Source organism: Cuculus canorus, chromosome 12 (genome assembly GCF_017976375.1).
Source record: "Cuculus canorus isolate bCucCan1 chromosome 12, bCucCan1.pri, whole genome shotgun sequence".
NCBI lineage: Eukaryota > Metazoa > Chordata > Aves > Cuculiformes > Cuculidae > Cuculus > Cuculus canorus.
This window is the reverse complement of record NC_071412.1, coordinates 15,873,878-15,897,703: the sequence shown is the minus strand read 5'-3', so window position 1 is coordinate 15,897,703 and position 23,826 is coordinate 15,873,878. Positions and strand designations below refer to the sequence as shown.

General features: G+C 50.3%; 1 long non-coding RNA gene across 10 annotated transcripts in view; it reads left to right on the top strand.

Moving 5' to 3' along the window:
- Positions 1–6,171, top strand: part of LOC128853354 (uncharacterized) — an 80,795-nt gene extending 74,624 nt beyond the window's left edge. For all 10 annotated transcript variants that reach the window (XR_008451843.1, XR_008451842.1, XR_008451840.1 and 7 more), the window contains one exon: positions 589–6,171. This is a non-coding gene — a long non-coding RNA (uncharacterized LOC128853354). The remainder of the gene's footprint in view (positions 1–588) is intronic.
- The last annotated feature ends 17,655 nt before the right edge of the window (positions 6,172–23,826 follow it).

Genomic DNA, 23,826 nt, shown 5'->3' with positions numbered 1-23,826 from the left:
GCTGAAATGCACAGCACAGAGCAGCGAGGGAGCAGAGCAGGGGGTGCTGGCCTAATTCAGATAAAATTTATGCTATTGCTAGGACGGGAATGTACTGCCCTGGGGGGCATAAAGGATGCTGTGGATGCTGCAGGAAGCCCGTGGACCCTGGCTCTCCCTGAAAATGCAGTGCGTGGACACCATAATGAGCTGACCCCAAGGGCTGCTGGATATAAGAAAGCAGTTCTGGCACTGCTGCCGACAATCAGGCACGTGCCAAACTGGATTGACTCCTGCTTGCTTATGATACCATTCTGCCCAGCAGGAATTGCTTTGAATTGCAGCTGGCGAGGCAGGAGCTTGCGGCACGGGGAAGAGCGATCACACCGTCAGCCCTGTCAGGGAAAAGCGAGTTTACAAGCCAAGGCAAATCTGCAGCTGTTGATGCTGCTGAGCAGCGTACGCTCTGACATGGCTGAACATGGGGTTTGTGCTGGCGCAGGTTAGCAGGACCATGTCCTGTGGCTCAGCTGACAGTGTGGAGCTGTGCGTGGAGCTGCTCTGAGGGCAGGCAGCATCACTGCCTGTAATGCCTCGGTGTCCTTGCAGGCTCCTGCCATGTGCAGCTCTTTCCATCTGGGGTACTCAGCAAAAGCAGCCTGGGAGTGGATATGAAGATTGTCCTGGTCACCCACCCTTGTCGTCTTCGGGAAAACATGTCTTGGAGGGATGCTGGCATGGGAAGCCATCAGCACTCTGCACCTCCCTGCCAAGGTCAATCTTGGGCGCTGGCAGTCCAATCGGATGGCACGCTCCTATCTGGGATTCTTCACCACTGTGTCAGCACGATTTCTTCATCCCCTACAGACAGACATGTCATCGCCTGGAAGAGAGAGGGAGAAATGGGAGAGGCTTGTTGCTGTCAGGAGCTGAAGAGCCCAAGTGGGCAGGAGAAGACGGGTGTCTGTGGGGAGGTGGAGGACCAGGAGAAGTCTGGGGAAGCCTGCTTCAGCTGTGGTTATAGCCAGGACTGTGCATGGGAAGGCAGCCAGATCCAGACCTGATACTGCCACGTGCATCCCACCAGCACCTTCGCCTGGCAGTGAGTGAGGGATGAGAGCAAGGAGGAGCTCAAGGCTGGGCCAAGTCCAGGAAAGGACTCCCTGAGATGAGATGCTGCTGGCAGAATCTGGAACAAGCAGTGACAGGATCTGTGCCTGCTCCAGCACAGGGGCTGCCCTGGGTGCTTTAGCAGCCCTTGATGTCAGAGCATGGTTTTCAAAGTTGAGAGAAAATGCTCTCCCGAGTTGTGGTTCTTCGGAAATATTCCTGGGACAATCTGGAAAGTCATCGTGGGCTTCAAACCCAGAGCAGTGCCCAAGGCTCTGCACCTTTGCAAGGCATCAGCCTCTGCCTGGGTTTTCCTGTGGGTTTCACCACCAACTCTCATGGGAGCAGCAAAATAATGAGCGGCTTTTGTTAAACCTTCAGCTCCTGGAATTGTGTTAGGTGAAAATCCACTTCCTTAGAAGAGAGTTGGGTTTCGGCTTTCATGGCCTGAAAATATGAACACGAGTCTCCCAAACTAAATAAAAATAAGACAATATATATTACATTTTAAAATCTTGTGACATTTTGGGGACTGACTCATGATTTTCGAATGTTTGGAACCAGTAAGGCTGCAATCAATTTCGCTGCTTCCTTGGCTGATTACTTTCAGAGAGGTTTTAATTCTACTATAAATACTTCAGCTTTACAACAGCAGTCTCAGTCAGATATGCAATAATACCCAGTTCTGCATTTCAGGTAAGGCTTTAAACTAAATTAAATCTCCTCAGTGTAGCTAATCAGAGATTAGCTTTGATCACAGTTTGTTAGCCCAGGCCAATCCTATTCAAATCCTCTGGCAGACCTAATATCAAGAGTGCTTTGTCCTGTGCTTATAACAGGAAGCCCCGTCCCCAGGGCAAGGCAGAGTAGCTTTTTCATCTTCTACTTTTAGATATTTCTCTACAAGTGCTGAAAGATGTTTCTGGTGTGGTCGATGTCTCCTGCTGCTCTGGGACGGTTGGTGCTGGGCATCCTGTGCATGCGGCTGGGCAGGCGAGCGCTGGCTTTAGGTCTGATCTCTGCCAGGTCCCATCCCTTCCTCTGGGCTTTCCTTCCTCTCCCCATCATCCAAAAAGAGAGTGAAGATTTGTATTGGAAGTGGGAACAGGAGTTGGGGCATTTTGCTAGAGGCCAGCAAGACAGAACCAAGAACAACACCATGTTGAGATCTTCAAGTTCAGATTTAGTAACAACTACTGAAAAGGAGGTTGTAGCAAGGTGGATGCTGGTTTTTTTCTCCCAAGTAAAAAGCAATAGAACAAGAGGAAAAGGTCTCAGGTTGTGTCAGGGGAAGTTTAGACTGACTATTAGAAAAGATTTCTTCGCTAAAAGAGTGGTGAAGCCCTGGCAGAGGCTGCCCAGGGCAGAGGTGGAGTCTCCACTCCTGGAGGGGCTCAAAACATGTGTGGATGTAGTGCTTAGGGACATGGTTTTGTAGGCACAGTGGTGGTTGGACTGGGTGAGCTTAGAGGTCTTTGCTGTTTGCTGCTTTCTGCTTTAGGTGTATTTTAAAGCAATGCAAATGGTGTCAAGCACAAGGGGTGTAATAGCAAAATGAAATCAAGGTAGGATCTTGGTGCAACTGAAGTTACTTTCCAACAGCTCCCCTAGATGACGAGGGTCCACAGAGTTGCTACGCTTGCTCCCTGCAGCCCATATCTGCAGTTACATGCCTGGACAGGTATGTGCATGAGTGTCCTCTAACCACACGGTGCCCTGTCCTGCAGTGGGAGCATTGCCGTGTCCTCTGTGCCAGCCAGAGCAGATCCAGGGACATCGGCCGGGCTCTTTCTGCCGAGGTGCAGCTGCAGAGGGTGCAGCGTAACATAGGAAGAATTGCTCTGAGCTCTTCCCCCCCTGCACCCAGTGCACAGCACTTGCGGCCCCACTGTAATGAGTCGAACCAACCCTTTCGCCCACTTAGAAACGTCCTCCACTGTTATTGTGCCTTTGTATAATTTATAGCCCGGTAAGTGTCTGAGATCACAAATGCTGACATTGAGCTTCCTCAGCTACTCAGCAGTATTCTCGTTTGAAACAGTGCAGTGTGACTGCCGCTATTGATTTTAGGGGGTTGTGCGATGGGTAAGAGTTCCTCTGAGCCAACTGGTATATTAAGCAATCATTTCTATAGCAGATGACATAACTCCCCCGGCATCAGTTTGCCCTAATGGGCCTGGTATTACTCATGTGCTAATTGATTGGGCATGGAGAGGAGAAAAGCTACATTCGCTCGCGAGGTGATTTTTATGGCCAGGCTCGTAGCAGAGGTAATTTGCTGAAAACATTCAGTCTCTCTCTGGTTTCATACCATCATCTGTGCTCCTGCACTCCATCTCCGTGCTGTGCTTCAATCAGCAAACCGGGCTCCGTTAGGGGCGTCTGAGGTAAAGTCCCCAGGGAGACACCATGACAGAATATTTCTTCCTTCCCTGCCTTATGTTAAAGCGTATAAGGAGATCGGGAGCAGCACAGAGAGACCTGCTGCTGGCTCTGCCCAGGGCGTCCTGATGATGTGGGACCTAGTGCTCAGTTTCCCAGCCCCAGGGTGGGTTGGGCTTCAGAACCATTGTTTGAGTTGAAACACTCTGTTTTGAGCAAAACTATTGATTTCTGCAGCAGTCAGAGAGAGTTTCATCTGCAAAATGTTTTTGCCTGCATTTCCTGCACAAAAATCCCCAGGAATGGGGAAATCAAAACAAACCCTCCTCCTCTGCTGTAAGAGAACTGGCAGTTTAACAGCTCTGGGAAGGCAGTTAGAACCTTGACTTGACCTTTCCTCCCAAAAGCAGCCCCTTAAACACCCTAGACCTGTCCTGTGTCTCTTTCCGGGTGGTGCTCCCTGTGATGGGAACCCCCTGTGGAGCGTGGATGGGTGGGCAGCACCCAGCCCAGGGCAGATGCTCTCAGGCAGTGAGGAAAAGGGTCTGACAGATGAGGACTGGTGCCTTTGAAGGAGTCAGCTGCCTGCCTGAAAAATCAAAACTGGAGCTTAGAGCAGCTTGGAATATCACTAGATCTGGGAAGAGATGTCAGAGACTGGTCTTCTTTATCTCGCCAATGACTGATGGCTTTCTAAAGCTGACAAGGTGAGCGCGTGTATGTGTAACGGCACGTAACAGCCAACTAACCTGAAAGTGCTGCGTTTTTCCCAGAGCTGGAAGAAAGCCAGTCAGTCCTGAGGGAAAAAACAATATCCAGAGGCTTTTCTGAATCCCACTGCTGAGCCAGATTAGACACACTGTAAAGTGTTAGGCAGTCCTTTGGTTGGGATTGAGGCTGGGAGAAGAGTGTCAAGCTATCCCCAGCTTGAACCAGTTGACCCCACTGTAAGCCCTGTGCTGGGATGGGGATGCACAAGCCTCCAAGGTCCCTTGAGACACCCTGACCTGGGACAGGGCTGCTCAAACCGGCCAAGAACCCTCAAGCTCTCCTGAGCTGGGACAAGGATGCCCAAGCTAGCCAAGCCCCCCACCCTCACCAAGCCTTGTGCCAGGAAGAGGATGCCCATGCTGGTTGAGCTCCCTCTGTCCCCCTTGATGCCCCTGAGCCTGGACAGGGCTGACCAAGCTGGCCAAGCCCCCTGAGTCCCCCTGAGATGAGATGGGTCTGCTTAAACCAGCCAAGCTTCTCCCAAGACTCTAAGCCAGGATGGGGCTGCCCAAGACACTGAGTCCCCCTGAGCCTCAGGTCCAGCCCTGCAGAGGATCCACGGCTCATGGTGCAGCACCTCCTGCTCCAACCCTTCTCCTTGAATCCCCTGGTTAATTCCTCCAGGTCATTCCTTTCTGCATCCCTGCCTGCTGCAGGGTCTGGATGCGGGTGCAGGGGCTGCCATCTGTTTCTCTGGGGACCCCGGCACCGGCTGTGCAACCAGGTCTTTATTTTTTCAGCCAGGACATTTGCATCCCGCTCTGGTTGCACTGCGAGCATCCCCAGTCATCAGGGAGATGTTTGCTTTGGTGTGACCTTTGTATCTGTGGAAGAGACTCCAGACAAGGTCAGCGTTAATAATAACAAGGCTCTTCTCCCGCGATCGATGCGGGCGCTCTCCCTTTTGCACTGTCTGCACATCGTGGTCCCTCCATCAGACAGTGTCACCAGCAGAAATGACGTTAGAGACACACAGGCTCCAAACGCTGAGTCGACGGGATGGTTTAGTGCTGCCAGCGCAGGAATTTGCCTCACCTGTTGATTCGTTCCAAACTAATCCCTTCCTCCAAGTGGGCAAACAGTTTGGCTTGGCTGCCCTCGCCTGACTAATCAGCAGAATATTGAATGGATCGATAGCCTCGTGGCCAAACCCTTCATGCTGCCAACGAGGCCGTGTGCTTACAGGGCCATCGATATGCAGCTATTTAATTTGGGGTGAATTGTGTAATTCTGATACCCTCTTGCACTGGTCACGGTAGGTTTTTTAGAGATTTTGGAGTGTATAAAACCTACTGTTCTTAAGGAGATTTCCAAGATAAAACTACCACCAGGAGGGAAAAGTGAGAAGGGATGCGGTGCCTCTGGATGTAGGCATCATTCAGGAGCTGCGCATCCACAATCTCTGTCAGAGCACGGTGGGTGTCACAATGGAGCAACCCCCGTGCAAAATGTCATAAAACAGAACTTTTCCTTTTCTGGAAAGGAAAATATACTCAAATTCATTTTGGGTTGATAAAAACATTCCACTGCAAGTTTGACTTGATGTTTAGTTACGCTTATAAGAGGTAACAGTGACAACAGGCAACGACAAAACCTCAGAAGATCAAACCGCAGCTTTTTATAAGTGCTCCTTCAGTCATTTTGCAGATGACACTGAGCTGCATAAAAGTGTCTGTCTGCTGGAGGGCAGGAAGGCTCTGCAGAGGAACCTGGACAGGCTGGATCCGTAGGCTGAGGCCAACTGTATGAGATTCAACAATGCCAAGTGCTGGGTCCTGCGCTTGGGTCACAACAACCCTGTACAACACTCCAGGCTTGGGAAAGAGCGGCTGGAAAGCTGCCTGGTGGAAAAAGGACCTGGTTGATAGTGGCTGAACGTGAGCCAGCAGTGGCCCAGGTGGCCAAGAAGGCCAACAGCATCCAGGCTTGGATCAGCCCTGGTGTGGCCAGCAGGACCAGGGAAGGGATTGTCCCCCTGTAGTCAGTGCTTGTGAGGCCACATCTCAAATCCTGGATTCAGTTTGGGGCCCTTCACTACAAGAAGGCAAAAAAGCCCATCTAGGGAAGGCGAAAGAAGCTGGGGAAGGGTCTGGAGACCAGGGATTCTGAAGCAACTGAGGGCCCTGGGGCTGTTTAGGCTGGAGAAGAGGAGGCTGAGGGGAGACCTCATCGCTCTCTGCAGCGCTGGGAAAGGAGGTTGGAGCAAGGTGGATGCTGGTCTCTTCTCCCAAGGAACAAGTGACAGGATGAGTGGAAATGGCCTCAAGTTGTGCTAGGGGAGGGTTAGACTGAATGATAGGAAAAATGTCTTTACTGAAAGAGTGGTAAAGCCTTAGCAGATGCAGTGGTAGAGTCTTCATCCCTGGAGGGGTTAAAAAACCATGTAGGCATGGCTTCTGCTTTTGGGAAAAAAAGAATGTAGAATTTTCATTTAAAAAATATAAAGTAATTAGCCCATTTTCAGTGGGCAGGTTCAGGTGTTGAGTTTTGCTTTTCATTACAACCATTAATTGCTTTTGATTACAACAGCTACGGCTCTTCCCTAGTGTTGTCTAGGATTAAAATTTTACTAGCAACAGTTTTAAAAAACAATGCCAGCTTTATGAGGGCTTTTTTTATTTAAATGAGTTTTTTCAGTTCAAGTGAATTCAAAGCAAATAGCATTTGCTGTCACACGCCGTATCTCCTCAGTGCAGGTGATGCGCGGTGATGCCTGCTTGCCCGTGCTCAGAGCGGCCAGTGCCATTATCTGTGTTTGAACAGAGGGGAACATCAAGAAAACCCAACAAATGCTGGAGAGGAGCTGTCTTGGATCCAATCAAACCAAGATGGGATTTATGGAGGGAAACAACTCTTTTTTGTTTCATGGAATCATAGAATCATGGAATGGTTTGGGTTGGAAGGAACCTCAAAGCCCATCCAGTTCCAACCCCCTGCCATAGGATGGGACACCTCCAAACGGATCAGGGTACTCCAAGCCCCATCCAACCTGGTCTTGAACACCTCTGGGGACAGGGCAGCCACGACTTCTCTGGGGAACCTGGGCCAGGGCCTCTCCACCCTCAGCGTGAAGAATTTCTTCCTAATGTCTAATCTAAATCCTCCTCTTTCCAATTTAAAGCCATTCTCTTGTCCCATCACTCCATGCCCTTATGAAAAGTCCCTCCCCAGCTTTCCTGGAGCCTCTTTCAGTACTGGAAGCTGCTCTAAGGTCTCCCCACAGCCTTCTCTTCTCCAGACTCAACAACCCTAATTCTCCCAGCCTATCCTCATAGCAGAGGTGCTCCAGCCCTCCAGCGAGGTCTCACCAGAGTGGCGCAAAGGGTTGGAATTCCCTCCATTGTCCTGCTGGTCCCACTGCTTTGGATGCAGCCCAGGACACTTCTCCTTTCACTGGCAGCTGAAGGCACATCTGTCCCTGGGCCCTTCTGCAAACATCTGGTGTTCAATGCAGCAGCAGGATCCAGCCAATGAAATTGCTGGTGGGAACCCAAGACCTTGATGTGATTCAAGCTGAGTAACCACAAATGGTTTGCACTTGCAGTGGGCTGTGCTCCATGGCCGAGGCAGCTGCCAGAGGAGTCTAATGGCTGCAATGACTCCCTGTTGGGTGCAGGAGGCTGCTCAGAAGCACGGTGACTCTGAGCTGGCTTCCCTTTATACCCGGGATGCGGAGAAGGGACCTGGATACAATGCAAGCAGCTCCTGAGGAGCCTTGTGCTGAGCCACACACCGCTATCCTGACCTAGTTTGTTTTTTTTCCTTTCTCACAGATGAGCTCTCTGCAAGAGATTGTTTCCTGACATGAAAAATTTACTTTTTAATGGGCCAAACTGCTGCAGCCTCTAAGCTGGATCCAAAATAACCTCTTAGCGCATCGGTCTAAAGGGATCTCCAGCCATTGCCCGTAAAACTGAAACATGGTTTGTACTAAAAGCCATTTACAAGCATTCCCTCCTTGTCTTCTTGGTTTTGTGCTGTTGTTCTAAGGCTCCAGCATTTGCCTCTGGAAATAGAAAATGATATTGTGGAACCACGCTGCTTACACCTTTTGTTTTCAAGTTAAAGCGAGCTCAGAAATCAATGCACTTGGATGTTTGTTTTTCTTCCTCCTCCAGGATCCAACGGTGGAAGAACTGCCAGCAGGTTGGCCAAGGGGAGGCACGTGGCCAGAGGTGACAGATGGGGTAAAATGCTCTGGGGCACTGGCTGGGGAAGGTGGGTGCTGCCCCGAGTGGGGGCAAGACCCACTGCTAGGAGTGAGATGGGTGCCTCTGGGCAGGTGAGGGGTGAAGCCTGGCTGAACATCGTGTCCTGGCTTTGCCAGTGGGACACAGGTCTTGCTTAATTGCCTGGATTTTTGGCAGAGCTACAGCTCCTGAGCCTCTGCAGGAGCTGATGTGCCAGTGGGAGAGACAGGGCACTGATGTCCCATGCATCAGCTCAGCTTTGCAACATAAACCAGCCCCAGGAGACTTGACCAGTGGCTCTGCCCTTGTCCTCACCAGTTCCTTATGTGTGGCTGGGTTATAGCATATGCATGACCATGATTTAAACACAGCAGGTCCTGATGCTGCCTCCGAATGGACCATCCTGGGAAAGCTCATTCCTACCGCAGCCGCCAGTAAAAGGCAGAAGAGCAATTCCCTATGAAAATTGCTGCCTGCTTGCTCTGCTACTGAGGTATCCGAGGTATCAAAACAGCCAAGAAAATAAATAACCACGGGGAGTAAGAGAGAGATTTCTTTGCAAAAATTAATAGGTGCAGCAGACCCAGAGCAGCTCAGGAGCTTGTGAGGAAGACTCAGAGACCTACCTGAGCAGCAGCCTGCCACTGAGCCCTGACACCAACGCCGTCTGCACGCTCAACACTCACAATTCCTCCTCCCCAGGAGCTTTGCACACCTTTCTGCATGCCCTCCGCTCCTGCACCGTGCTGGGTCAGAGTAGCCCTGTAGCATCACCTCAAGTGCTAATTGCAAAGAGCTGACTGTGGGGCAGCGGTGGTGGCTCAGCACTTGCCACCACCAAGGCTCGATGGCCCTGCTGGGATGCCACCACCTGATCCGGGTGTCCCTATGTTATCCAGCAAAGTGCAGCAGCCAAGTATGCCTGGGGGTATTTAAAAGAGTTATAGATGTGGCACTTATGGACATGGTTTAGTGGTGGACTTGGCAGTCTTACGTTTACAGTTGGACTTGATGATCTTTAAGGTTTTTTTCCAACTTATTTCTGTGTTTTGGTGTCAGTAAGTTGCTCACTGGTAGCTGGTGGCACCCAGTGAGCAGGCAGAGCTCAGGCAGGAGCACCAGGGCTGCCCACAGGCTGCGGCACTCCTTTTCCCCGACAAAAAGGAGCTGGAGTCGCATGGAAGCACCTCATCTCTCCTTTAATCTTCATCTTTTAATTGTGGAACATTCTGTGTGCGTTTTGTACGCATAATTACGGGGCAAAAGATGGTGATAAAATAGTTTAAATTAATAAGATTATTAAATAACCTCTGCTGCTGGTAATTCCTCACTTGAACAGGCACACAGTTCATTGTAATTAGTTTTCTGCTTCGCTGGAGCATGCTTAAAGGAGCTGGGAGGGTTTTTTGGGGAGAGAAAGCTGTAAAGCCAAGCTCAGGGCAGAACAGGGATTTGTCAGTGGAAGGTGACAGTTGGGGAAATATCCTTTCCAGACCCTCACAGCACTGTGTGGTAGTTGGGGGTTTGGTCTGCATGGTGGCAGGGAGCGAGAGGACAGCTCTGGGGTATCGGCACGGGGCATTGCTCACTGCCTGTGTCCCTGTGGGCTCTCTGCCCTGGGCAGGACTCCCCACCAGAGGCTGCTTAGTGCCCCTGCTCTGCTCACAGCTTCTCCAACCCATTAGTGCTTCAGTAATTGCCCCATTTTGCAGACCCCTGCCACCAGATGGCTATTTCTGTGAGCAACCAGCAGCAGAGTGGGCTGTGAAGAGTGGTACCACCTGAAAGGAAAGCCTTACAGTTTATTGCCTGAGTAAATAATGAATAACAGGTCAATGCCATCAGCCTGGGTTTGCAAAGATAATTAATGGCTTCACAGACAAATCGACTTGTTTGGGCCATAAAATAATGCTCTCGTGCCAGAAAAGGGAGTGAATAAGCATCTGGTCTCCTCCTGCCCACTGTGGTGGTCATTGCTGTGCAGGGAGGGCACTGTTTTTTGCTTTCACACTGATTTTATGAATTTTTATCCACATGGAGTGCTGGATGTCTGGCCCTGGGGCAAGCTGTGAGCGGTGCCACCAGACAGTGCAGCCGCCCAACCGCAAGCATCCCTGTACCAATGGCGTGTCTGCCTGCCCGCGTGTCTCCCTGCCCGCACCTCTGCCTCCCTGCCTGCACCCCTGCTTGCCCATCCCTCTGCCTGCCCGCACCACTGCCTGTCTGCACCTCTGCCTGCATCTTTGCCTGCATCTCTGCCTGCCTGCATCTCTGCTTGCTCGCATCTCTCCCTGCATCTCTTCTGCATGGCCATGCGCTGCATGCGGCCATGGATTCAGTCCCCGCAGGGCAGGGCTACTGGGGAAGCAGGGCTCACCCTGCTGATTTTGGTTCTCTGGCTTGCGGGCAGAGAGCAGAGGGCTTGAGTGAGCTGCAGCCAGGGCTCTGTGCAAGGCATTGCAGCGCTGGAGATCACTGCAAATAAAGCCGGTTGCTGCTTCTGCAGTGTCAGTCGTTCGGCAGTTTGGTTTGGTTAGCTAAAGGCAAACATCTGTGGCTCCACTGCAGAAAGCCTCCCTATTACCTATGTCAACAGTTTTATTTTTAAACCAGTGCGTAAAGCGCGAGGTGCATCCCTTATCTGGTGCATGGCGGCCGCATATGTAACACCATCACATAATTAACAGTCAAGATCATTTACATTGTCGCTTAGCTAATTTTCATAATGTTTTCTTTATTATCAGAGGAAGAAATTAACCCAAGAATTTATTTACATACTAGTCTCAAACAGTAACAGCTTGCTAATTGCCTGTTAGGTGATTAATAAGCTTACAGCAGATGCTAATGAATCGAGAGCTCACTGTTTCAAAGGTGCTCTTGCAGCATGCTTGTGTTTTGGCAGCTTAATTAGTGCAATAATTATGTACTTGTTGCTCCTTCTTTCAAGCAAATACTGTCAAATGCTTAAAAGATTAAAGAGAATTATATCGCTGAGAACTGGCTGTGCTTAAGTATTCTGCTTTTGCTGACTTCCCTGTTGTTTCCAAAATGGGAACGGATAAATGCAATTACAGCGCAGGCAAGAGCAGCACATTTCTAACGGGGTTGCTGGTGGTGGAAGGCAGGAGCAGAGCCTGTTGGCTGCTCCTCACTCTGCCCCTGCTTGCCCTTGGAGGGGTGGTTTTGCAGAGAGGTTGGTCGTGATGGGGACTGAACCACTGTGACCATCTCTGAGCCAAGCCTATGGAGGCTCCACAAGCCTTTCCCCTTAGTAGCTTTTCAAACTATTTCTTGCAGTGCAGAAACAGGAGTTTTTCCATGCCATGAGGGTGCGTTGAGCGTTGTGCCACTCGCTGGTCCTGCTCAGCTCCTCGCTTGGATGGTCCCACTTTGACTACTGGATGCAATTTTGGGCGCCACAGGATAAAAAGATATGAAGCTACCAGAGAGCACCCCAAGGAAGGCACAAAGTTGGTGAGGGCTTTAGAGGAGAAGCCGTGTGAGGAGCGGCTGCAGCAAGATGGTCTCTTCAGCCTGGAGGAGACTGAAGGGAGACTCATCACAGTCTGCAGCTTCCTCGCACAGGGAGGAGGAGGAGCAGGTGCTGATCTCTTCTCTCTGGTCCCGAGGGAAGGCAGGAAGATGTGCCAGGAGAGGGTTAGGTTGGGCATTAGGAAAAGATTCTTCACCCAGAGGATGGTGGAACACTGAAAGAGCTCCCCAGGGAAGCAGTCACAGCACCAAGCCTGACAGTATTCCGGAAGCATTTGGATAAAGCCCTCAGAAACACGGTGTGAATATTTGGGTTATCCTATGCAGGAACAGGAGTTGGACTCAATGATCCTTGTGGGTCTTTTCCAACTCAGGGCATTCTATGATTCTATGGTGAATCCTGGGTGAAGGTTGTTGTCCTGTGCAATGTGGGAGCTGCATTAAGTGTTAACCATTGGTGCTCAGTGATGCTAACGCCACTGCAGGACCCGTCGGAGTCTGTATTTGTGGGTGACCTTGCTGATCTTTCTCCAGGAAGAGGACATGAAGAACCACAGAGGAAAACGGTGTCCATGGTGGGCCAGCCATTACAATTTTCCAACTTTAGTGTGAAGAAGTAGAGTTAAATCTTGCAGGATAAGGTAGAAAGATGTCCCTGTGTGCCACCATGGTTTAATTGCCCATCTCTACCATCTCCACGCATCCAAAGCTTGAAGAGCTACTTCATAAGCCCCCTTTCATTTCTTTTCCAGGATAGGAAGTCCATTGCCGTCCTTTTGGCTCTCTCAGTCACCCCCATGGATCTGCCAACCCTGCCTGCACCACAGTGTGTCAGGCAGGGCAGCTGCTGTGCATAATTCTCACCTTTCCCTGTATCTTTTCCATTTCCCTTTGATGCAGGAGGGACTGGAGCAGATGCAGAGCTTGAAGTATGAGTAACCACAGGTCCACACTGTGGCACTGAGGTGTTCCTCTGTCCCTCTCTGTGTGGATCGCCGGGCAGAAGTCTCATGCGGAAGTCTCTACAATGGCCCTTGGAGCTCCTTCAAACCCATCGCTGTGTATGCAAAATCGGAGGGTGAAGTGTTTGGTCTAAGTTGCTGCAGGCTCGCAGCGAGAAGGTGGAAAGCTGCTGTGGAGGAGCCTCTCACAAGTGTCCTACTGTGCGTGCTGGGGCTGAAGTGGTGTCCCTGTCTGAAGCAGCAGGCATCGCAGGCCAGTGGAGTGCCACTCGACTGCTAAAACACCCATCCCTGGAGGGAGCGGCAGGCAGCCGGGGCTGGAGATCGCTCCAGCAATCTCCGGTTTCCTTGGTGACAGCCAGGATCTCTCCGCTGCACAAGAGCTTGGGCTTGATGGGTGGAGAAGAGCCTTTTTTTTTCTGGATATCACACCGTATTCTTTGGTGTAAGGTTTCCAAGGTCCTTATTGTTCAGAGTCTGAGCGGCTGGGTGATGGCAGAGCCCCACTGGCCCCATCCACCTTCCCTGGGTTGAAAGCATCGCTCGCAACAACTGGCTCCTTGCTCCATCTCCTTTCACAGTAGCTGTTGCCATCTTGTTTAATTCCCACATTATCTGATTGCCACAGTGTGTTTCTCTGTATTAGGCAGCCAGCCAATTCGTTACTTAACCTGTAATTGCACTTTAATACAAGCTATGTCTTTTCGGAGGGAGTCTTATAAACACATGATATGCCCCTACCACCAAACCGCTGTGTTCTTTGGGAGGAGGCTCTTGGAAGGATTTGGCACTGGTTCTGTTAGCTTTAGCTGCTGATGCTTTATCAGGGGCTGACACGTTGTGTGTCATTAAAGGGCACAGCCCTTTGGAGTTCGCTGTGTTTAAAAAATTACTTCTCCCCAGGGATTTACTATGAGCAGAATCGTTGCCGATTTGTTGACTTGAACTCTGAGAAACCCACAATTTTTCTGACTTCATAGAATCATAGAACCATGGAATAGCTTGAGTGTGAAGAGATCTCAAAGCCCATCCAGTTCCAACCCCCCCTGCCACAGGCAGGAATACCTCCCTCTGGATCAGGGGGCTCCAAACCCCATTCAGCCTGGCCTTCAACACCTCCAGGGATGGGGCAGTCACCACTGCTCTGTGCCGGGGCCTCCCCAACCTCACAGGGAAATATTTCTTCCTAAGATCTAATCTAAATCTTCCCCCTTTCAATTTAAAGCCATTCCCTCTCATCCTGTCACTCCCTGTCCTTGTAAAAAGTCCCTCCTCAGCTTTCCTGGAGCCCCTTTCAGTCCTGGAAGCTGCTCTAAGGTCTCCTCAGAGCCTTCTTTTCTCCAGGCTGAACAACCCCAACTCTCTCAGCCTGTCTTTGTAGCAGAGGTGCTGCAGCCCTCGGATCATCTTCATGGCCTCCTCTGGGCCTGTTCCAGCAGCTCCACATCCTTCTTATGTTGGGCATTCCAGAACTGGACACCAGACTCCAGGTAGAGCCTCATGAGAGTGCAGTAGAGAATCCCCTCCCTCGATTTGTTGACTGAACTCTGGGAAACCCACAATTTTTCTAAATTTGTCTACAATCACATTATTGTGGAAAATGTGATGCTTTTGGGTTTTGTCAAAGCAAATAGGAAGACCTCGTCTAGAATAACAGCAAGAACAACGTTCAGCAGCGTTACTACAGCTGCCAGTGACTGCTGGCAGATCTGCTTTTTAATAACTCCAATTTTACAAATTAAACACTGATAACATGTTTTACTACCATCCTGCATTCACTCCCCTCTGCAGCAGGAGGGGAGGGAAGGTATTCAATCTCCATCTCAACTCATTAATTTTAAAAAGTTGGCCACTATTTGCAAAGTGTTAAGCATATCAAAATGAATGTTGACAAATCTTTGAGGAATAGAGTGAAACAAAAGAAATCAATTAAGGAAATGGCCTCCGGTTGTGTTTTATAATCTAAGTTGTGCTCAGCCTTGCAATGGAATTTACCAGTGAACCCTGGTGCCGAGTGGAAATTGTAGGAAGGGAAGTTGGGACTTGGAATGGAAGTATTTGCTGACTCTACACAACATAGTGATGAGTGTTGGTGCTCATCTAGCTGGGTCTGGTCACCAGCTCAAGCGCAGGCAAACTCCTGAGGGGGAGCAGGGCTCTCATGAGCAAGGGGGAAAGCCTTAATGGACATAGCAGGCTTTAGATGAAGTCTCCTACAAGATATCTTGATGGAAACTGGTGGGTGTGTTGGGTGTAAGGCCACTTCTAGCGACCCACAGCCCCACCGTTTGTGCAGTTTCACTGCTTGTCCTTTGTCTCTGTGGTTAAAGGAGAGTGTCCAAAGGCTGTCTCTATTGAGCTGCCATCTGGCAATGTCATAGCCTCCGGTCCCTTTCCAAAGAAGGAAATTCCAGCTCCCCTTGCCTTTCTCTCCAGACTCCAGGCCATGCTCTGCAGAGGGGCAAGGCCACCCAGGTCCCCCTCCTCCCTGTTTTCCAGGGCTGTTTGCACCCTCACCCTCAAGCTCTGGCTCAGAACATCCCTATTCGCTTGGGGTTGCCTTTGCCAGAAGTAAAGGAGGTTTGGACATTTCCACTGACCACCTCCCCTTGGAGGTCTTTGGGGTTCACATTCACCCATCTGGGCTGATTTTGACCCAGAAACAGCAAAGACGACAAAGCTGGCTGAACAACGTATGTTGCCAAGCAGTGAGCATGTGGATGAGGGGCTCAGCATCAAGGACCATAACCACTTGCATCTTCATCCTGAGCCCAGCAGAGGCAGGGCAGGACCTCGGCGTGCAACTCCTTCATTTCCCTTTGCCATCCCTATCCTAAAGCTGTGCCCAGGGCTCTGGGAGCAGGAGACGGAGAGAGGACAATGAACACCAGCTCACCCTCCACTGTGACCCATCACCACAGCATCCCTGCCAAGGTCCTTGTTTAACCGAAGGACAGTGTTCTCTGCTATCAGGGAGTCACTTCTGCTTAGGACAGCAGTATAAATTAATTTGGATGTCTGTGAGATCCTATCAGTGTTATCTTGGGCTTTGTGGTTTAAGGCTTCAGAGTAAATAAGTGTTTTCTCCAGATGACACATGAACCCAGAGGAGAAGGGTAAGTTGTCTTGGCTGGCTCTGACACAGTAGGGGAAACCCTGTAGGGTTTTCGGCACCAGCTGTCTAACTGGACTAATATTTCATTACACGTAGAAGGTGATGAAGGGAGCATCCCAAATCAGGACCCTGCAGGGGGGTCCCGCATTCCCTCTCCCAAGTGTGCTCTTGCCCCAAGGCAGCATTCCCAGCTGCCTGAGCTGCCTGTGACCTTGTGCAAGTGCACAGCTCAGGCAAGGTGATATGCTCGGTTAACAGCCACCTCTCCTCCTTGCCTTTTTCTCCTCATTTTCTGAAGAAAAAGGATTGTATGGACCATTTTCCCCCCACGTATTTTGTTTCTATGAAGATTTAGTATGTCCAGTAAGAAATTCGGAAGTCTGTATAGAAAATACAGCTGAAGAAGGAAGATCTCCATCCTGGGGAAGGGTGAAGGAAAGATCCATCAAAGGGTATCTCTACCATTCACTTAATTTTCTTACTTTAAGTGACTCTATTACCTTCATTTTGCTTTCTGTAGCATTCCAGTACTTATTTAATAAACCCCTCTCTGGTTTTAAATAGCAGTTTAGTTTTTATGGTAATGCTAAACTTAATCAGATGCTCAAATTAGCTTGAAATTAATTATATTGACAGCAATAACCCTTAGTTGCCTCTTCACATCCCATGTACAGATCTCCCTCAAGACTGTATTAAATGCCATTTAGACACAGAAATCAGTTGTAGCCCAGTTCTCTGTCGATGAGAGCCTATCCCTCAGGCAGTGTTGGTAGCTGCTGGGATCATTCCTGGTGACCTGAACGGAGAGGAGAGAGGCCAGAAATTTGCAGCATAAACATTGATTTGGGGACTGATGCTTCCTTTTCTTAAACTGACAAAATCTGAACTTCCTCTGGCATCCCCTATTGGGGTTTTGGGGCAGCCTGGACACCACATTGCTATGGGGGAAAACAAAGAGTGGAGGAGCAGCTGGAGGTACTTGAGCTGCCTTCGTATTTGTGGTGAACACCTGGCAGCTCCATGACCTACAGCTTTTTCTGTGGTAGCACTGACCCGTGAGGTCTGGTAGGGCAAGGGATGCTGGATGAGCATGCCGTGAACATCCAGCATCACCCTGGTTTCCTCTTGACCAGCCCCACTGAGGTGGGGGGAACATTGGTTGTGCCTCTCTGCCCAGGCGTTGGGCACCTGGACTGCTCTGGGCTTGGGAGTCCTGTCGATTCCTCCCGCAGCGTTTCTCTGCAGCTGCATCTCACAGCCAGTCAGGTCCACGTGCAGTCAAATCAGGCCCTTCCTGTGCAGAAAAATGCTTGGAGAGACAGCACTTCTCCACCTAGGAATGCTTTCACCCTGCCAGTGGCTTTCTACCAGTTCTGTTTTAAAGCACATCAACACTTTGTAGGGTGAAAAATCCTCAAAGAAAGGTGTTCCTTCTTCTCTGATGAAGCCCACTCCCAGCCCAGAGATGGTGTGCTCTAGTTGCCCTGCGTTTAAAGCACTGTTATATACAGGCTAAGCTGGAAACCTCTCCACCAACTCAACTTGAGGACTTGGACCTGCTGGCTGGCCCCAGTTCCCCTGAGCGCTCCACATCTATGTGGAAACTCCATCACAGAGGAGCCCCTAGGAAGCAGATCCCCTGGCTCCCCGTGCCGTGGGTGGGTGGGCAGGATCTGCAGACCATCCCTGGGGCCATCAACACTGGGAGGACTCCAGTAAGGCCACGCTGGAGCCCTTCAGTGTGGGAAGCTGCCTTGTCTTTGCTCTCCAGTGTTTCTCTTCAAGCTGCCAGTAAGTATCGCCGCGTGCTCTCCTGTCTGTGTGAGAGCCTGGCTGGATCCAGCCCCTGCAGCGGCGGCTGCTATTGATAATTGCCGTGTGTTGGTGGAAAGCCATTTGTTATTGATGCCAGTTTAGAGGTCTGATTAGCTTAGCATGCCTCATTGCTCTAAAAAAAGAGAACTTCCCTTCTTTAACCCATGCCGGGCTGGCAGCCTGGCACGCCAACCCAGCCCCGGCAGCACGGCAGCTCGGTCCCACGGGAGCATCGTCTGCTGCTCCGCCGCAGTATGACCTTTCGTTGAGCCGCCCTGCGTGTCCCGGAGCACACAAGGTGTTAAACTGCATTAATGAGACTGATGTGATAAACCCTGCCAGCGCAGAGCAAGCCTGTTCCACTCTGCACACTTGCCCTGCAGTCTGATGTGATTTTGCATTTAAATAGCCAGAAGAGTTTGTAATATTAATGCATGGTTCATTGCCAGCGAAATCTGGGCTAGGTATACACTTCACTGGAGAGTGAAGACAGCCTGATTCATAGAGGATTCCTGCTAAATCTGCTGGAGGTTCCCAGGGACCTGGAAAACACATTATGGTAAGAATCAACATGACCTTCTGAAAGCACCGCGTGGAGCCTGGATCTGTAGCGCTAATGCTGGAGCAAGACTTGGCGAGGCACAAGTCTCCCCCATTGTTTGCATTCTGGCTGGATGGCAGAAAAGCAATCAAATTAGAATTAAAACCCCTACAAATCGAGCAATATCTGCCGACGATGTTTAACTCGCACGATATATGTTATCGTGCGCCCCTATGCGATTGTCATGTTGAAGCTTGTTTTGCTTTTGATTGGCTCCAAGGCAGAATAATATGGGGGCTGTAATGCAAGTTGTTTTTCCTTTTGGAATGAATAACTCTTGCGGTAAAGCTGACACGAAGCATAAATTTGTTAAATTACATAAACATTATTGCGACCCATAAAATTCAATGAATCCTCGTCGCCTGTTTACTCATGGCTGGCTTTACTGTTTGCACAATGTAATTTAACGTGTCAATTTGCTCTCAAATAAAAAACATCTGGCCTTTTGACATGCCAAAAAAGCGGCGGAGATGAGTGGGGAAAGGAGCTAAAAGCCTGGGCTTTACATAGCTGTTAGCAAGGGGCTCTTAAAAGGAAGCCAATATCATCCCAATCAATTGATGGCCTCTTGGCAAACCTCCTTCTGCAGACCCAGTAAGATTAGTGAATTTTAGCCTAATTAAAATTAAGAGAAGCCATGGAAGGCTGGCACGTGCAGTGCAATTGCATTGCCTGCCAATATTGACATCCTTTCTATTGGATTTTTAAACAATCTTATTATTTTGCAATCGTGAATAACAAGAAGAAAAATTATACTTTTAGAAGAGATTTTTATTCCGGACAAGCTGTGGAGTCCCAGTAAATTAATTCACCTCCCTAAGCCCCTTAGCTCAAGATTCTCCTTGAAAAGCTCAGACTTTGGGAGTCAGGCTGGTACCAACATCCACGTACACAGAGCCACACGCTAAGAAAGGCTGGTAAATCTTGGCTTAATCCCTAATAAGCGGTAATACCTATCACTCCCTCAGACAGCGGACAGAAGATGCTGACCTAAATAACAGGACTTTAGAAGCCACGTGTGGCAGAAATCCTCCTGCGAGCTCGCTCTGTACTTGCTGCCTTCCCGTCGACGGCTTCTCCCGCTGATTGATTGAGACGTTTATGATTTGCATAGGAGACAGTTCGTGTAATTACGGATTACCCAATAAAGCCAATTGGTTGCAAAGATTAGAGAGGCCACGTCCCATAGGAGCCGCCGGAGAATTGCACGGTGTTTCCCAGTCCTGGTTGCATCTTCGGGGCTGAAAGCCCAGCCTGGGAAGTGGGAAGCCCAAGTCCTCCCTGCTCCACGTGGTTCAAGGCATGGATGGAAAACAAGCAGCCCCGTGCCAGACATCAGCTTGTGGGGTAATTATAAACCCTCTGGCAAAATCAGAGCAGAGCCCCGCTATGAAATCAGGAGGTTACTGTGAGTTCAGGCATTGTTTTAATTAAGGGAGAGACATGTCTTCCTTAAGGGAACGCTGCAATCACATTACGGCCGATAGGAAAGGTTTCCCATATTGTCAGCAAGATTTAGAGACGTTTGTGCGTAAATAAATTGTGATTTCTGTTCCCCTGCTAGGATAACACACAATATTTTCTTTTAAAGTCTATGGGGCTGGTGGTGGTTTTGCTCTAATCAAGTTCTTGGCATTTCGTACAGGCTTCTAATGGGACTCAAGTAGTTGCACATTTGCTGTAATTGGCCTCGAGTAATTGCACATTTCTCTAAATGATTAATGAATGGGATTAAAAAGTTTGAAAAAAGTCGCCTGCCACATTGGAGAAAATGTAACGTCAGCAAGGCCGAGGGGAGAGGCTCTTGCACAAACAGTTTTGAGCTGGTAGCTGAAAGGCTGCATGAGAGAGGAGGAATTGTATCCCGGGTGGGAATCTATCGTGCTGGGGCAGTTCTGCAGCCGAACCTTCCAGCGGTGTGGAGCACAAAGCAGAGGTAGGGATTATCGGCTCAAGATATTAGGAAGATAACATGTGTCAAAGGTGACTCCAGCCAAGTTCCATTTTAGTAAACAAAAAGAAAGATATAAATCCCAGCACATGGGTTTCATAAAATTGTGGAATGGTTTGGGTTGGAAGGGACCTCAAAGCCCATTCAGTTCCAACCCCTGCCATGGGCAGGGACACCTCCCACTGGATCAGGCTGCTCAAAGACCCATCCAACCTGGCCTGGAACACCTCCAGGGATGGGGCAGCCACCACTGCTCTGGGCAACCTGGGCCAGGGCCTCACAGGAAAACATTTCTCCCTAAATATCTCATCTCAATCTCCTCTCTTTCAGCTGGAAACCCTTCCGCTCATCCTATCCCTGCACTCTCTGACCATGAGCTACTCCCCAACTTTCCTGTAGGCCCTCTCTCTGCGGGTTTTTTACCCAGTAGCTATGGTGAGATGGTTTTTGCTTCTCCTCCCTGACCTGTGAGGCACTGAGCAGACAACTCCTCTCCCTCTGTATCTCTTTTCATTAAAGGACAGTATTTGACAGGACTGTTAGAAACATATGCTGCAAATCACTGGCTTTGGAAAGTGGCTTAGGAGGAAGGGAAAAAAAGAGCCATGGGTACCCATATGTAAAACCTGACTGCAACATGGCAGGGGGAAGGCTGACTCTGCCTGCTGTATCTCCCAGCCTGGAAATACTTACGCCCTCGATGACATTTGCTGTGCTGTGAGGAAAGATCTACTGCTTCCTGGGGTGTACAGTGGGTAGCCAGATGTGGAAGGAGCAGGGCTTGGGCATGGGTGTATCTGCAAGGGGTCAGGTGCACCCATCTGTGCCCAGGGCTCGGCTTCTGCACCCATCTACATCCAGCATTCAGCTCCTGTACCCATCTGCACCCACTGCTTGGTTCCTGCACCCGTCTGCACCCAGCGTGTGGCTTTGGCACCCATCTGCACCCAGCAGTTGGCTCCTGCATCTATTTGCACAGAGTGTGTGGCTTCAGCACACATCTGCACCCCGTGCTCAGCTCCTACACCTATCTTGGCTTCTGTACCCATCTGAGCGTGGGGCTCAGCCCCTGCACCCATCTCTACTCCCATGAGACTTACAGGGCCCAGCGTGGATTGGCAAGGCTGGGTGCTAGGACGTGAAACCAAGAAAGTAAAGAGTGGGTTTTTTTTCCTCCATAATTTCAGCATAATTCCAATTTGAATTAATTAATTCATTAATTAAGTAAGTAAGTAATGCTTCAGTGTGATAATGAGGATGAAAAATCACTTCCCAACAGCAAACCCATGCTTTTCTCCATGCCACGAATCCTGCAGGTATGTGATGCATACCCTGAGCAGGGACATGCGTTGCCAGTCACCCACGAAGCCCCAGCAGAGATGGAGAGGCCAAGCCTCCCTCGGCTCGGCTTCTGTTGGGGTTTCTGGGCTGATCTTCAGACCTGGGAAACAAATAACAGTCATACGAGGAGCTGCACTGGCTCTCACATCTTCATCACTTTGTTTTCACACCTCTGCCACTTTCTCACCCACTCTGGTCACACCGCACTGAGCAGAAGGGACATGGTCACCCCAACGGCTGCCTCTTCACAGCTCGAGCTGCATTAAAACACGTCCTGTGCTCAGGGCAGGCGTTCAAAGGCAAAGCCAGTTTGGAAGCAGCCTCGCCGAGTGGTTTGGGAAGGATGCTCACTGCAGGAGCTGGGATGGGGGGCCCAGGGCAAGCGTCTGCCCCCGGGGACTGCGGCACAATCCATGATCACCACCTGCCCAGGGAGAATGGGAGCATCTCTGCTACCATGAAAACAAGAAATCTGTGGCTTTGAGGTGCAAACTGGAAGCATTTGGTGTAGAGGATGGGCGGCTCGGCAGAAGAGGTTCTGTGGGGTGTGTGGCTGCAGCACAGCGCCAGGCTGGGGCTGCGGGAGGGGACTCCGGGTGCTGGCTCTGACCCTGGCCCTTACACAGCCTCCCCTGCGCTGAAAGCAAATGAACATTGTTGTCTTGTTTTGCTGAGTTTTTTGGACGCTGGTGGGTCCTGCTGGTTTCTGACCAGCGCTCAGAGTCACTGGCATTTTTTTTCCTGTCTGTCAGAGCAGGAGTTGCAGCATGGAAGTGTATCCTGCTTTTTTTTCCAGATGTGCCAAGAATGATTCTCAATCAAGAGACCTTTCTGCTCTCAGGGCTCAGGCACTGTTAAAAAAAAAAATGCCGAGATGAAAAATGATGGTTTAAATTAGGGAAGAAGCGTTGGGGAAAAATAATAAAGTGCTAAAGGCTTTGCTTGGCGCCTGCCGTGCCCGAGGGGCTCCAGGCCAGGGCTGCGCAGCCAGTCTGAAAACTGTTTTGATGTGCACAGGGGGAAAGCACCAGGTAGGTGCTCACAGGGATTTGAGGCTGCCATCTGCAGCCCCATCCTTGGCTTTCCCACTCTGGGGCAGCTGGAGCTGGGGTGGATCCTGCAGAAAATTGCACCTCGAATCCTGGGTTCAGTTTTTGGCCCCTCGCTACAAGAAGGACATTGAAGAGCTGGAGCGCATCCTGAGAAAGGGAATGGAGCTGGGGAAGGGGCTGGAGAACAGGGGTTCTGGAAGCAACTGAAGGACCTGGGGCTGCTTAGCCTGGAGAGGAGGAGGCTGAAGGAGGCTTCATCACTCTCTGCAGTTTCCTGAAAGGAGATTGTGGTGAGGTGGGTGTTGGTGTTTTCTCCCAAGGAACAAGGGACAGGATGAGAGGGAATGGCCTCAAGTTGCCCCAGGGTAGACTGGAGATTAGGAAACATTTGGTCAGTGAAAGGGTTCACAAGGACTGGCAGAGGGTGCTCAGGGAGGTGTTGGAGTCCCCATCCCTGGAGGTGTTAAAAAGCAAAGCAGACAGGTGCTCAGGGATGGTTCAGTAGTGGAAAGGTGTGGTTTGACTCCATGCTCCCAAAGGTCTTTTCCAATGAAGGGATTCTATGATTCTCTGGGAGGCTTGGGATCCCCGAGAGCTGCAGAGAGGTCTGGGGGAGTGAGGTCTGGGTGTCCTCGTTCAGAATAAAGCTGAGCTGGTTTAGCAGGGGGATGACTACCCCCGTTCAGCATAACCAGGTGGTAAATCTACAGCACAGGGAATTTTGCGTGCCAATGCACGCTGAGCTGATAACACCAGACTATTGCTCCTCTGTGTGTGTGAGGAGTAGGAGCAGTCCATCACCAGCCCAGGCTGCCGGCTCCTAATTAAACATGGGCCCCCGCAGAGCCCTCTCACCCTAAACACTGGCACTTGATGGATGGCCTGTTGCTCCATCCCAGCGATGTCAAATAAAAGAAGATTAGAGGAGGTGCGTGGGGAGCGGCGTGCCGAGCCGTCAGGAATGGGGCTGAGCTGATATTAAGCCCTGAGCCCAGACTAAACAGAGCGGGGGGCTGCGGGCCCCTTCCCCGGTGGAGATGATGCTGGGTGAGCTGGACGCTCTGC